The 14,391-nt window shown below is 41.9% G+C and overlaps 1 protein-coding gene across 8 annotated transcripts in view; it reads right to left on the bottom strand.

Annotated features, from left to right (window-relative positions):
* DOCK3 (dedicator of cytokinesis 3) overlaps window positions 1-14,391 on the bottom strand; it is a 735,684-nt gene that overhangs the window by 173,550 nt on the left and 547,743 nt on the right. The gene's annotated exons all lie outside the window — the stretch shown is intronic.

Raw genomic sequence — 14,391 nt, 5'->3', positions numbered from 1 at the left:
TCCAATGTGTAACACCTAAGTTCGAAGGGAAAAGGATCCCTCACTTTCCTAAAGAAATGGTGTTATGTTTTACTAAATTAAACAAGGCTCATTTCCTATTAAGCACAAAAGACATACTTGGGCAAAGGACAGAAACTCTAAAATGAATCCCTACAAACATTTAATTGGCAAAATTCCTTCTCTCAGAAGTAACACTATCCCACATGAAAAGTTGTTTCTTTTCTAGCACCCATTGCATGCGTGCACACAGACATATAAACAGGTCCCAGAGGAAAGTTCCTGATAGAGGAAAAACATTTCCTCTCAACAAGTACTACTGTTTAGAAACTGCTTTGGCATTGGTTTTTTACTATCATACAACTGTCATTATGACTGGCCCCAAAAGAAAGCCCTGCTAAGCTATAAGCAATGTTGATACTATTTGCATGAATCTATGTTTCAACCAGACTAAGTTAAGAAGAAAAGCTTGTGAGAGCAGTGGGCTTGATTTACCATGAAGTCTTCTGTGGTCAGAGAGAAGGAGGACTTAGCAGACAAAGCTGATGCCTAAATGTGTAAGAATAAAGTTCCTTCCTAGGAATAAAGCTGCTTCCTTTATGGGATAGAGACAAAAGAGGGGAGGAATAACAGTGTATTTCTGTTACATTCCGATGTTTTAGTGTCTTCCTTCTAAAGGTCAATTCCCGGAGAACTGCAACCACATAACCATTTGGAACAAAGTTTAGGAACAGAGACACGAATTCCTTATGCTAGTACAGACACCTTAATAAAACAATTGGAAAAAGATGAGGGTAATCTCTTGAAAATTCCATTTGACACTCAGGGAGTTCCCACAGCCCTGGTTCTACCCCCTGTCCTGTTGGTTAGGAAGGTATGGATCTACCTATCTCAGAAAACAGGACCCATGCAAAAAGGAGAACCCATGGAACTTTCCATGGATTACTCAGATGTGGCCAGTTCAGCATGGCCACTTCCAGGAGGACACCCCAGTAAGAGTTATAGAATGTGCCATCCAATAGTATGAAGCATATCAGGTCTCTAAATAAAAGGGTTGGAATAGAGGCCACTCAGAGATAAAGCAGGTTAGTTACTAGCTTAACTAACTGCTACCCAGTCAGTGGCTCTTTGGACTCCTTAGCCATACAAATATGCCTCATTTACTCAGAGCTGTTGTGATGAATGGTTAAAGGAGGTTCTCACAGCCCAGGGCTCTGAGAATAACTTTCTGCCTATAGAATTCCTTCCAAACAAGGAAAGAGGGAAGAGTATCCTTTAAAACAATCTCTTGTGATTTAGCAACTTAGCAGGAAATTAAAAGCCTTGAAAATTACCTCCCCTACTGGATGAGGCAATTTCAGTTTTTCTCCAATAAAATACTCACTGGTCCCTTGGTGGTATAATGCAGCTGGAGTTTTGTCAGTCATACCAACAGTGGCAATCTGTATTATTTCACTCACATCTACCCCTCCACCCAACACATATAATTCAGACGCTAGACAACTGACAGCCTGTTCCTACCATTCCTCTCCCCTTGCATATCCCTTACCTATTAGTGACCTTCACAGCTCTGCCTTCAGCCCATCTTACTCTACAAGCCTTCATGGGCAATCTCAACCATTCCCATAGCTTCAACTACTGCCAAGCTCCAAAGCATTGTCTCCAGCCCAGACTCATCTTAAGCTCCTGATCTACATGGCCAAAAAAATTCATTTCTCCCCAATCTGACTGGACCCAGAGATGCCCTCTCACTGAGAGGAACTCAGTAGTACTATATCCTTCCAGCGTTCACCATATCCTACAGATTTTGCAATCATCAAATCTCACATTTGACCTCTCCTCCCTCTTCATTGTCTTGGTTTGGTCATTATCATCTCTCTTCTGAACCAGTACAATAATCTTCTAACTGGTCTTTTACACATCTTCCTTTCCAGAATGTCAATTTGGTTATATGGCCACGCTTCTTAATGCCCTTCACAGGTTAGAGTTCAAACTTTTCAGCAAGTCATTTAAGGCAGACTCATCAGGGTCCTCTCTTACCTCTCCAGATCTCCTTTACATTGAAAAAGCCTACAAAGACTCTATTAATTGTATTTATTTCCTTTCTTCCCCCCCCCTTTTTTTTTTTAAGGATTCAGTTCAATATTGCTTTTTCTATGAATCGTTTCCAGCTTGCTCTATTATTCTCCATTCTCAACATCCCTACCTTAGACCTGACCACTACCTCTTTTGGGTCTTTGCTGAATTCTGATTTCTAGAAGAATGCCTATTATATTTTAGGGCACCTATTTGTCTACTTCACCCGACTGCAAGTCCTTAGATGATAAGGACTGTGTCTTGCTAATCATCTCCACCATGTAGCAAAACTTATAGCACGTAATAAGTGCTTAATATAATATTTGTTGAATAAATAAATGGAATAATTGCCAAGGTCAACTGGTTATTTCTTATAGTTTAAATGTTGCTAATTAAAACTTTGCCATCATTCTGCATCAGAATTACATTACACTAAACGCAGATATTTAGGAAAACATTCTGCATTATGGTCATCTTATGAAATCATTACTATATTTATCTTAAGAGGAAAACAGTAAAAGAGCAGTGAAAACAATCACATTTCTGGGAAAAGTAAAGGAAAAATGGATGGCCATATTTGTGCCTATTTGAATCAAGGAGGATGGGAGCACCAGTGGCTGGAAGTATGCTTGAAAGAAGCTCCTGCTAGCTCCAAAGGAAAGATGGTTTAAAATCAAATGTCATGCAGATTCATTCACAGGCTGCAAAGGGTGAACTCTCGAAATTTTGCAGTCTACTCATGACTGGCCATAAACAAGATTTAGCTTTGCAGAACTGCCAAGTTATTGTTACAAAGGCATCAATTTACCTTCAATTACCAACGCTTCTTTTTATTCTCTTAATACAATACTTGCTTTCAAATACTATATGCTGGTAACAATGAATTCTTTCTTTCTATCTATTGACTGATCTATACAGGGTCTCACTGTCTCCCAGGCAGGAGTGCAGTGGTGTGATCACTGCTCACTGCAGCCTTGACCTCCCCAGGCTCAGGTGATCCTCCTACCTCAGTCTCCAGAGTACCTGGGACCACAGGCACACACAACCATACCCAGCTAATTTTTGTCTTTTTTTTTTTTTTTTTTGTAGAGATAAGGTTGTACCATGTTGTCCAGGCTGGTCGCAAACTCCTGCGGCTCAAGCAATCCTCTTGCCTTACTTAGCCTCTCAAAGTGCTAAGATTACAGTCACGAGCCACCACACCTGGGCCAGTTGTTCAGATTTTAAAATTATTCTCTTTAGTCCTAACCCTATAAAAGTCTTCATCATTTCATGCCTATCTTACTCTTCCATTCCTTTAGCAGCATCCTCATGTTATACCTGATGTAGTTATTAAAGGTATATTTAGGTAAAATTGCTTTCTAAACTCTTAAACCTCACTATGTGGTGATAGATGTACTACATCTTCTTTTTTTCTTTTTTTTTGAGTAGGAGTCTCCCTCTGTTGCCCAGGCTGAAGTGCAATGGCACGATTTCGGGTCACTGCAACCTCTGCCTTCCTGGTTCAAGCGATTCTCATGCCTCAGCCTCCTGAGTAGCTGGGATTACAGGCACCCGCTGCCATGCCTGTCTAATTTTTGTATTTTTAGTAGAGACAGGGTTTCACTATATTGGCCAGGCTGGTCTCGAACCCCTGACGTCAAGTGATCCGCCTGCCTCAGCCTCCCAAAGTGCTAGGATTACAGGCATGAGCCACTGTGCACAGCCTAGATGTGCACCTTCTAAAGCTATTCTTACTCACAATTCTTTAGTTTGAATTAGTATAAAGAGCAAGTGGGTTTTCAAACCCACAGAAATGCACACACAGATTATATTAGACACAGTCTCACTAGCTCCATCCCTCCCGTTCCCTTTTTTTTTTTTGTGAAGCTACAAATGACCTGTCAGTGAATGATAAATAATATTACATTGAAAATAAACTTTTGAATGTAATCACTGAGCATCAAGAAAAAATATATTTCTGCAAGCTCATGATGAAAATAAAACCTAAGTCAGCCTTTGTCTCTTGTCTGCTCACTGAATTGAGGGACCCACCCACTGCTCTGTATCCTCTGCTCTAAGAGGCCCAAGTGGCTCTGTTGCAGTCTCTGTCACTCTTTGATTTGAAGTTAATGGGAGATCCCTAGGAAGATCTTCACAGTGTCCAGAGAATTGTCCCTGTATCCCAGAACAAGGAGGTGAAGAGAACAGAGTGAAAAGCACCTGTGGTTAAGCAGCTCTGCAGGTGTGCAAGGTGCAGAAGCAGGTTCACCAAGAGGTGGAAAACTTTCCTGAGTCTATTTGCTTCTCCAGCCTCCCCTGACATCTCGTCCCTGAAATGTCTGAGGAGCAAGATATCATTTTCAAACCTAGCCTTTGACAGACTGCTTGCTGTCCTGAAGCCCAGCAGTGCCAGGGCTGAGGCATGACAGAAACTCGAGCTGTCGCTACTGGGACTGGGGAGTATGCTGGAAGCATACCTACAGCCAGAGCTAAGAAGCAAGCAAGGCATGGGGTGTAGCTGCTGGAGATGAGAAGTGAGTGCCACCAGGATGGAGACTGGGATGCAAGTGGCGTAAAATTTGCCACTGGGACTTGTTCACCAGTTGGGTGGGGCTCCTGCAGCTGAGGTGGGCTACTCCTGCCAGAGCCAGGGAGCAAGCCCCATTGAGAGTAGGGTGTGAGGAATGTGCATTCCCACCCGCTGGCCCAGGCTCTGGTCACCGAGGATGACCCCACCCTCTATTGTGACAGGGTGTTAGCACAGCTGCTAATACCTCTCACCTGAGCACTCCACCTGGGGCCTGCGGAGTGCCCTGTCCATGACGGCTGGTGCTGTTCTCACCATTTGAAGGTCTGAGCACAAGCCTACTTAGTCCAGCTTCATTCTCTGCTGTGTGACAAGAGAACACAGCCTAGGGTCCTGGCAAATACCCAACCCAACCACTTCAGGCACCTGAATACTTCTCCTGGGGGCATAAACTCCTGGCTGCTATCACCTCATCTGCACCTACCTGCAAGTGACACCTGAGTTCCTGGAGATTGGGTTACCCAGCCCTTCAGAGCCACCACCAACATCAACACACATCACTCAGGACCCAGAGAGTTGTCCCACTCCTGCTACTGCTATCACTCATGCCATGTAACTGCCCAGGAACCTAAGAATCTATCCACTTGTACAATCCACCACTGCCACTACCAGCATCTGAGCAAGCCATGTGGAGGCCCACCAACTGACACAACAATAATTGCCAACATGGCTGCCAGTGTACACTGCCCAGTGAAACTATCACTGACCCATCTGCCATCCTAGTCCCCAGCACAACTTCTCCACAGCCTTAACTAATAACTGTACCCTAACCTATCAACGAAATCACAGATGCCACTAATGCTGTTTACAGCCAAAGAAATCATACAGAGATGACACTAATGCACACACCAGAGTCAAAGCCAAAGTACCCAACCAACCAACACCACAGACACCCTAGATCTTTAGGAAAAGGTCTTTCCCTACTAAAGTAAATTCAAAACAGGAAGAAGTGACTGTTACTCCAGATGCACAGATTTCAATGTAATGACACAAGAAACATGAAAAAGCAAGGAAATATGACACTTCCAAAGGAACATAATAAGTCTCCAAAAATAGATCTTAATCAAAGAAATTTTTGAAATCCCACATAAAGAATTCAAAATTTTGATTTTACAGAAGCTCAGTGAGATACAAGAGAATTCAGTAAAACAATTCAGGATATGAATGAGAAATTTACCAAAGAGACAGTTTTTTTTTTTTTTTGAGACAGAGTCTTGCTCTGTCGCCCGGGCTGGAGTGCAGTGGCCGGATCTCAGCACACTGCAAGCTCCACCTCCCGGGTTTATGCCATTCTCCTGCCTCAGCCTCCCGAGTAGCTGGGACTACAGGCGCCCACGACCTCGCCCGGCTAGTTTTTTGTGTGTTTTTTTAGTAGAGACGGGGTTTCACCATGTTAGCCAGGATGGTCTCGATCTCCTGACCTCGTGATCCGCCCGTCTCGGCCTCCCAAAGTGCTGGGATTACAGGCTTGAGCCACCGCGCCCGGCCTAAAGAGACAGTTTTTTAAAGTACCAGATAGAAATTCTGCAATTGAGTTCCTGGAGCAAGATGGCCGAATAGGAGCAGCTCCAGCCTCCAGCTCCTAGCACGAGCGACACAGAGGACAGGTGATTTCTGCATTTTCAACTGAGGTACCAGGTTCATCTCACTGGGGAGTGCCAGACAATCGGTGCTGGTCAGCTGGTGCAGCCGGACCAGCGAGAGATGAAGCAGGGCGAGCCATCGCCTCACCTGGGAAGCGAAAGGGGGAAGGGAATCCCTTTTCCTAGCCAAGGGAAACTGAGAAACAACACATGGAAAATTGGGTAACTCTCACCCTAATACTGTGCTTTACCAAGGGTCTTAGCAAACAGCACACCAGGAGATTATATCCTACACCTGGACAGGAGGGTCCCACGTCCACGGAGCCTCCCTCATTGCTAGCACAGAAGTATGAGATCTAACTGCAAGGCAGCAGTGAGGCTGGGAGAGGGGGACCCACCATTGCTGAGGCTTAAGTAGGTTAACAAAGCTGCCAGGAAGCTTGAACTGGGTGGAGTCCACTGCAGCTCAAGAGGGCCTGCCTGTCTCTGTAGACTCCACCTCTGGGGACAGGGCATAGCTAAATAAAAAGCAGCAGAAACCTTGGCAGAGGTAAATGACCCTGTCAGACAGCTTTGAAGAGAGCAGTGGATCTCCCAGCATGGAGGTTCAGATCTGAGAACAGACAGACTGCCTACTCAAGTGGGTCCCTGACCCCTGAGTAGCCTAACTGGGAGACACCCCCCACTGGGTGCAGACCGACACCTCACACCTCACACGGCAGGGTACACCCCTGTGACGAAGCTTCCAGAGGAAGAATCAGACAGCAACACTCGCTGTTAAGCAATATTCTATCTTCTGCAGCCTCTGCTGCTGATACCCAGGCAAACAGGGTCTGGAGTGGACCTCAAGCAAACTCTAACAGACCTACAGCTGAGGGTCCTGACTGACAGAAGGAAAACTAACAAACAGAAAGGACACCCACACCAAAACCCCATCCGTTTGTCACCATCATCAAAGACCAAAGGCAGATAAAACCACAAAGATGGGAAAAAAGCAGGACAGAAAAGCTGGAAATTCAAAAAATCAGAGCACATCTCCCCCTCCAAAGGAACGCAGTTCATCGCCAGCAATGGATCAAAGCTGGATGGAGAATGACTTTAACAAGTTAAGAGAAGAAGGCTTCAGTCGATCATACTTCTCAGAGCTAAAGGAGGAACTACGTAACCAGCACAAAGAAACTAAAAATCTTGAAAAAAGAATGGAAGAATGGATAACTAGAATAATCAATGCAGAAAAGGCCATAAACGAACTGACAGAGATAAAAACCATGACACGAGAAATACGTGACAAATGCACAAGCTTCAGTAACCAACTCGATCAACTGGAAGAAAGAGTATCAATGATTGAAGATCAAATGAATGAAACAAAGCGAGAAGAGAAGTGTAGAGAAAAAAGAGTAAAAAGAAATGAACAAAGCCTCCAAGAAATATGGGATTATGTGAAAAGACCAAATCCACGTGTGATTGGTGTGCCTGAAGGTGACAAGGAAAATGGAACCAAGTTGGAAAACACTCCGCAGGATATTATCCAGGAGAACTTCCCAACCTAGTAAGGCAGGCCAACATTCAAACTCAGGAAATACAGAGAATGCCACAAAGATACTCCTCGAGAAAAGCAACTCCAAGACACATAATTGTCAGATTCACCAAAGTTGAAATGAAGGAAAAAATGTTAAGGGCAGTCAGAGAGAAAGGTCAGGTTATCCATAAAGGGAAGCCCATCAGACTAACAGCAGATCTCTCGGCAGAAACTCTACAAGCCAGAAGAGAGTGGGGGCCAATATTCAACATTCTTAAAGAAAAGAATTTTCAACCCAGAATTTCATATCCAGCCAAACTAAGCTTCATAAGTGAAGGAGAAATAAAATCCTTTATAGACAAGCAAATGCTTAGAGATTTTGTCACCACCAGGCCTGCCCTACAAGAGATCCTGAAGGAAGCACTAAACATGGAAAGGAACAACTGGTACTAGCTACTGCAAAAACATGCCAAAATGTACAGACCATCGATGCTAGGAAAAAGCTGCATCAACTAACAAGCAAAATAACCAGCTAATATCACAATGACAAGATCAAGTTCACACATAACAATATTAACCTTAAATGTAAATGGACTAAATGGTCCAATTAAAAGACACACTGGCAAATTGGATAAAGAGTTAAGACCCATCAGTTTTCTGTATTCAGGAGACCCATCTCACATGCAGAGACACAAATAGGCTAAAAATAAAGGGACGGAGGAAGATCTACCAAGCAAATGGAGAACAAAAAATGCAGAGGTTGCAATCCTAGCTTCTGATAAAACAGACTTTAAACCATCAAAGATCAAATGAGACAAAGAAGGCCATTACACAATGGTAAAGGGATCAATTCAACAGGAAGAGCTAACTATCCTAAATATATATGCACCCAACACAGGAGCACCCAGATTCATAAAGCAAGTCCTTAGAGACTTACAAAGAGACTTAGACTCCCATACAATAATAAGGGGAGACTTCAACACCTCACTGTCAACATTAGACAGATCAACCAGACAGAAAGTTAACAAGGATATCTAGGTATTGAACTCAACTCTGCACCAAGCGGACCTAACAGACATCTACAGAACTCTCCACCCCAAATCAACAGAATATACACTCTTCTCAGCACATCACACTCATTCAAAAATTGACCACATAGTTGGAAGTAAAGCACTCCTCAGCAAATGTAAAAGAACAGTAATTATAACAAACTGTCTCTCAGACCATAGTGCAATCAAACTAGAATTCAGGACTAAGAAACTCAGTCAAAACCACTCAACTACATGGAAACTGAATAACCTGCTCCTGAATGACTACTGGGTACATAACGAAATGAAGGCAGAAATAAAGATGTTCTTTGAAACCAATGAGAACAAAGACAAAACATACCAGAATCTCTGGGACACATTTAAAGCAGTGTGTAGAGGGAAATTTAGAGCACTAAATGCCCACAAGAGAAAGCAGGAAAGATCTAAAATTGACACCCTAACATCACAATTAAAAGAACTAGAGGAGCACGAGCAAACACATTTAAAAGCTAGCAGAAGGCAAGAAATAACTAAGATCAGAGCAGAACTGAAGGAGATAAGAGACACAAAAAATCCTCCAAAAAGTCAATGAATCCAGGAGCTGGTTTTTTGAAAAGATCAACAAAATTGATAGACCACTAGCAAGACTAATAAAGAAGAAAAGAGAGAAGAATCAAATAGATACAATAAAAAATGATAAAGGGGATATCACCACCGACCCCACAGAAATACAAACTACCATCAGAGAATACTATAAATACCTCTATGCAAATAAACTAGAAAACCTAGAAGAAATGGATAATTTCCTGGACACTTACACTCTCCCAAGACTAAACCAGGAAGAAGTTGAATCCCTGAATAGACTAATAGCAGACTCTGAAATTGAGGCAATAATTAAGAGCCTACCAACCAAAAAAAGTCCAGGACCAGACGGATTCACAGCTGAATTCTACCAGAGGTACAAGGAGGAGCTGGTACCATTCCTTCTGAAACTATTCCAATCAATAGAAAAAGAGGGAATCCTCCCTAACTCATTTTATGAGGCCAACATCATCCTGATACCAAAACCTGGCAGAGACACAACAAAAAAAGAGAATTTTAGACCAATATCCCTGATGAACATTGATGCAAAAATCCTCAATAAAATACTGGCAAACTGAATCCAGCAGCACATCAAAAAGCTTATCCACCGTGATCAAGTGGGCTTCATCCCTGGGATGCAAGGCTGGTTCAATATACACAAATCAATAAATGTAATCCAGCATATAAACAGAACCAAAGACGAAAACCACATGATTATCTCAATAGATGCAGAAAAGGCCTTTGACAAAACTCAACAGCCCTTCCTGCTAAAAACACTCAATAAATTCGGTATTGATGGAACGTATCTCAAAATAGTAAGAGTTATTTATGACAAACTCACAGCCAATATCATACTGAATGGGTAAAAGCTGGAAACAATCCCTTTGAAAACTGGCACAAGACAGGGATGCCCTCTCTCACTACTCCTATTCAACATAGTGTTGGAAATTCTGGCTAGGGCAATCAGGCAAGAGAAAGAAATAAAGCGTATTCTGTTAGGAAAAGAAGAAGTCAAATTGTCTCTGTTTGCAGATGACATGATCGTATATTTAGAAAACCCCATCATCTCAGCCCAAAATCTCCTTTAGCTGATAAATAATTTCATCAAAGCATCAGGATACAAAATGAATGTGCAAAAATCACAAGCATTCTTATACACCAGTAACAGACAAACAGAGAGCCAAATCATGAATGAACTTCCATTCACAATAGCTTCAAAGAGAATAAAATACCTAGGAATCCAACTTACAAGGGATGTAAAGGACCTCTTCAATAAGAACTACAAACCACTAGTCAGTGAAATAAGAGGACATAAACAAATGGAAGAACATACCATGCTCATGGATAGGAAGAATCAATATCATGAAAATGGCCATACTGCCCAAGGTAATTTATAGATTCAATGCCATCCCCATCAAGCTACCAATGAATTTCTTCACAGAATTGGAAAAAACTGCTTTAAAGTTCGTATGAAACCAAAAAAGAGACTGCATTGCCAAGACAATCCTAAGTCAAAAGAACAAAGCTGGAGGCATCACACTACCTGACTTCAAACTATACTGCAAGGCTACAGGAACCAAAACAGCATGGTACTGGTACCAAAACAGAGATATAGACCAATGGAACACAATAGAGCCCTCAGAAATAACACCACACATCTACAATCATGTGATCTTAAAAGTTCGACCTTGCTGTCTATTTGTAGCCAAGCCCTTCCCCTATACTTAACAAATGCAACCATAGGTCTGTTCTTCATCACTATAGTTGTGCCTTTTCTAGAATGTCATATAAATGGAATCAAACAAAGTGCAGCCTTTTGAGACTGGCCCCTTTCACTTAGCATAATGCTTTGAGAAATTCATCCATGTTACTGCACGTATCAGTAGTTTTTCTATGCTGAGAAGTATTTAGTTCATTCATTCACCATTTGAAAGACATTTAGACTTTTTAATGATCACCGTTATAACTGGTGTGAGATGGTAAATCAAAACTACAATGAGATACCATCTCACACCAGTTAGAATGGTGATCATTAAAAAGTCAGGAAACAACAGGTGTTGGAGAGGATGTGGAGAAATAGGAACACTTTTACACTGTTGGTGGGACTGTAAACTAGTTCAACCATTATGGAAGACAGTGTGACAATTCCTCAAGGATCTAGAACTAGAAATACCATTTGACCCAGCCATCCCATTACTGTTTATATACTCAAAGGATTGTAGATCATGCTGCTATATAGACACATGCACACATATGTTTATGGCGACACTATTTACAATAGCAAAGACTTGCAATCAACCCAAATGTCCATCAGTGACAGACTGGATTAAGAAAATGTGGCACATATGCACCATGGAATACTATGCAGCCATAAAAAACAATGAGTTCATGTCCTTTGTAGGGACATGGGTGCAGCTGGAAACCATCATTCTCAGCAAACTTTTGCAAGAACAGAAAACCAAACACCGCCCGTTCTCACTCATAGGTGGGAATTGAACAATGAGATCACTTGGACATGGGAAGGGGAACATCACACACCGGGGCCTATTATGGGGAGGGGGTAGTGGGGAGGGATGGCATTGGGAGTTATAACTGATATAAATGACGAGTTGATGGGTGCTGATGAGTTGATGGGTGCAGCACACCAATGTGGCACATGTATACATATGTAACAAACCTGCACATTGTGCACATGTACCCTAGAACTTAAAGTATATTAAAAAAAAAATAAAAATAAAAATAAAATTAAAAAAAAGAAATTCTGCAATTAAAGAATTCACTATAGGAACTATACGTTAAAGCTGAAAGCTTCTGCAGTAGACTAGAATAGGTAGAAGAATCTCAGAACATGAACAGAAATCTTTTGAAATAATCCCATCAGACAAAAATAAAGAAAAGGAATAAAAAAGACTGAGCAAAGCCTCTGTGACAATTAAATATTAAAATTATCAATATCCACAAGGTCAAAGAGACAAAGACAGGATTGGAAAATGTATTTAACTAAACAATAAATGAAAACATCTCAAGTCCAGCAAAAGATTTAGACATTTCAGATACGAGAGACTCAGCAATCCCCGGGAAAATAAAAATACAATGCAAAAAGGTCGTTTCCACAACACATTATAGTTAGACTGCCTAAAATCAAAGATGAAATACAAATCCTAAAAATAGCAAGAGATAATCATCTATTCACATATTCACAGGCCAGAAGAGAATGGGATAATATATTTAAATAACTAAAAGAAAAAAATCTGGCCAAAAGCAGTGGCTCATGCCTGTAATCACAGCACTTTGGGAGGCTGAGGCAGAGGCTTACTTGAGTCCAGGAGTTTCGGAACAGCCTAGGCAGCATGACAAGAACCAATCTTAGACAAAAAAAAAAAAAAATTAGCTGGGTGTGGTGAAGTGTGCCTGAAGTCTTAGCAACATGGGAGGCTGAGGCAGGAAGATTGCCTGAGCCTGGGAAGTTGAGGCTGCAATGAGCTGTATTTACACCAGTGCACTCCCACCTGGGTGACAGAGTGAGACCCTGTCTCAAAAAAAAAAAAAAAGAAAAAGAAAAAATCTGACAGCTAAGAATGCTATACACAGCAAAATTATCCTTCATAAGTGAAAGAGAAATAAAATCTTTCCCAGACAAGCAAATGCTAAGGGGATTCATTGCCCCTGGACTGGCCCTACAAAAAAATTCTCATGAGTCCTAAACCTGCAAGTGAAAGGATGACATTTACCAAGATTAAAACACACAAAACGGCCAGGCACAGTGGCTCATGCCTCTAATCCCAGAACTTAGGGAGGCTGAGGCAGGCAGATCACCTGAGGCCAGGAGTTTGAGACTAGCCTGGCCAACATGGTGAAATCCCATCTCTACTAAAAATACAAAAAAATTAGCTGAGCATGATGGCACGTATCTGCAATCCCAGCTACTCAGGAGGCTGCAGCAGGAGAATCACTTGAACCCAGGAGGTGGAGGCTGCAGTGAGCCAAGATCTCACCACTGCATTCCAGCCTGGGTAACAGAGCAAGACTCTGTCTCAAATAAAGAAAAAAAAGAAAAGAAAACACACGAACGTATAAATCTCTTTGGCAAAGTAATCACATGGAGAAAGAGAAATAACTCAAATGGTACCACTGCAGAAGTCCAGCAAACCACAACAACCAGTAAAAGAAAAAGGAACGTACTCCAGCCTGGGCGACAGAGCGAGACTCCGTCTCAAAAAAAAAAAAAAAAAAAAGAAAAAGGAACCAAACTGTATAAAACAATCAGAAAACAATTAAGAAATGACAGAAACAAAGCACCACATATCAATTATAACGCTGACCATAAATAGATTAAATTTTCCACTTTACAGATACAAAATGGCTGAATGGATTTTTAAAAATCCACAATTCAACTATATGCTGTTTACAAGAAACTCAGGCCAGGTGTAGTGGCTCATGCCTGTAATCCCAGCACTTTGGGAGGCCAAGGCAGGTGGATCATGAGGTCAAGAGATCGAGACCATCCTGGCCAACAAGATGAAACCCCATCTCTACTAAAAACACAAAAAAATTAGCTGGGCATGGTGGTGTGTGCCTGTAGTCCCAGCTACTTGGGAGGCTGAGGCAGGAGAATCACTTGAACTCGGGGGGCAGAGGTTGCAGTGAACTGAGATTGCACCACTGCACTCCAGCCTGGGCAACAGAGCGACACTCCGTCTCAAAACAAAACAAAACAAAACAAAAAAAAAAAGAAACTCACCTTAGCAGTAAAGACACATACAGACTGAAAATAAAGAAATGAAAACAAGATATTCTCTGCAAATGGAAATCAAAAGCGAGCAGGAATAGCCATATTTATACAAGAGAAAACAGACTTTAAGTCAAGAACAGTAAAAAGAAACAAAGAAGGTCATTATATAAAGATAAAGGGATCAATCCAGCAAGATGATAAAAAAATTCTAATAAAAAATTCTGGCTGGGCGCGGTGGCTCAAGCCTGTAATCCCAGCACTTTGGGAGGCCGAGGCGGGTGGATCATGAGGTCAGGAGATCAAGA

Source organism: Trachypithecus francoisi, unplaced genomic scaffold (assembly GCF_009764315.1).
Source record: "Trachypithecus francoisi isolate TF-2019V2 unplaced genomic scaffold, Tfra_2.0 Lachesis_group0, whole genome shotgun sequence".
In the NCBI taxonomy this organism is placed as follows: Eukaryota; Metazoa; Chordata; class Mammalia; order Primates; family Cercopithecidae; genus Trachypithecus; species Trachypithecus francoisi.
This window is presented reverse-complemented; position numbering and strand designations above follow the sequence as displayed.